At 53.8% G+C, this 1,592-nt stretch overlaps 1 long non-coding RNA gene across 1 annotated transcript; it reads left to right on the forward strand.

Annotated features, from left to right (window-relative positions):
* The first annotated feature begins 888 nt into the window (after positions 1-888).
* LOC120508553 lies at positions 889-1,355 on the forward strand. The gene is made up of 2 exons (XR_005629013.1): positions 889-1,104; positions 1,227-1,355. It is a non-coding gene; the product is annotated as an uncharacterized LOC120508553 (long non-coding RNA).
* Positions 1,356-1,592: the final 237 nt, after the last annotated feature.

The raw sequence follows: 1,592 nt of genomic DNA on the forward strand, positions 1-1,592 counted from the left end.
ATTCCTGAATTCCCAAATTCCAGAGGGCGTTCCCAGCTCAGGGCATTCCCGGGAGTTTTGGGATCCCGAATTTCTGGGGGTTCTGAGATCCCGGATTCCTGAATTCCCAAATTCCAGAGGGCGTTCCCGGGCTCGGGGCATTCCCAGGAGTTCTAGGATCCCGAATTTCTGAGAATTCTGAGATTCCAAATTCTTGGATTTCTGGGGGTTCTGAGATCCCAAATTCCAGAGGGCGTTCCTGTGCTCGGAGCATTCCCGGGAGTTTGGAATTGGGGTGAAAAAGTGGGGATGCAGCTGGATTTGGAATGGAAAAACAGGAAAGGAACAGGAATTGGGGTGAAAAACTGGAAAAGGAGTGGGAAAAGCCCAAATCCCGGGTTGGGAACAGGAAAAACTGGGAAAGGATCAGGAAAACCCCAAATCCCGGGTTGGGAACAGAAAAACTGGGAAAGGAGCGGGAAAACCCCAAATCCTTGGGTTGGGAAGAGGAAAAAGTGGGAAAGGAGCAGGAATTGGGGTGGAAAACTGGGAAAAGCAGCAGGAAAAAGTGGGAACAGCAGCAGGAAAATCCCAAATCCCTGGGCTGGGAAGAGGAAAAAGTGGGAAAGGAGCAGGAATTGGGGTAAAAAACTGGGAAAAGGAGCAGGAAAATCCCAAATCCCTGGGCTGGGAATAGGAAAAACTGGGAAAGGAGCAGGAAAATCCCAAATCCCTGGGTTGGGAAGAGGAAAAAGTGGGAAAGGAGCAGGAATTGGGGTGGAAAACTGGGAAAAGCAGCAGGAAAAAGTGGGAAAGGAGCAGGAAAATCCCAAATCCTTGGGCTGAGATCCAGAAAAACTGGGAAGGGAGCAGGAAATCCCAAATCCTTGGGTTGGGAATAGGAAAAACTGGGAAAGGAGCAGGAAAATCCCAAATCCCTGGGTTGGGAAGAGGAAAAAGTGGGAAGGGAGCAGGAAAACCCCAAATCCCGGGAATTGCGGGAGCGGCTCCGGAACGTTCCGCGCTCGTCCCGCAGAGCTGAGCTGCTCCCGGAACGAGCAGGAGCTGCAGGAGCTGCTCCTCGAGGCCAGCCAGGACACGGCTCCGGAGCCGCTGTGACCGCAGGTGAGCCGGGAGAAATCCTGGAATTCCGCCCCGCAACGCCCGGAATTCCCGCCCGGAATTATTTCTGGGAATTTCCAGGGAATTCCAGGGAATGCCAGCCCTGCCCTCCCGTCTTCCCACAGGTCCTGGAGGGGGAAACTCCGGAGCTTTCCCCTCTTCCCACTCCGCACAAGATTCCAACCAAACCTCGGGAATTTCGGGACTTTTTCTTGGGAAAAGAAAAACACGAAACACACAAAACAAAAAAAAAAATCGGATTTTTTTCCCGACTTTTTTTCCCGATTTTTCCTGACTTTTCCCGCCTGCGAGGGGCAGGGAAGGAGCCGGGGCTCGGCCGTGCAGATCTCCGGGAATTCCCGGGGCCATTCCCGGCGGGATCCGGCGACACTACAGGGAGTGGGAGTGGCCGGAGCGGCGGGAATTTGGGAATTCCGTCCCCCAAAAATCCCGGGATCGGCTGCTCCCGCAGCCCCCGCGCTTTATTTATT

This window comes from Passer montanus, unplaced genomic scaffold, assembly GCF_014805655.1.
Source record: "Passer montanus isolate IOZ18808 unplaced genomic scaffold, ASM1480565v1 scaffold1079, whole genome shotgun sequence".
Classification (NCBI taxonomy): Eukaryota; Metazoa; Chordata; class Aves; order Passeriformes; family Passeridae; genus Passer; species Passer montanus.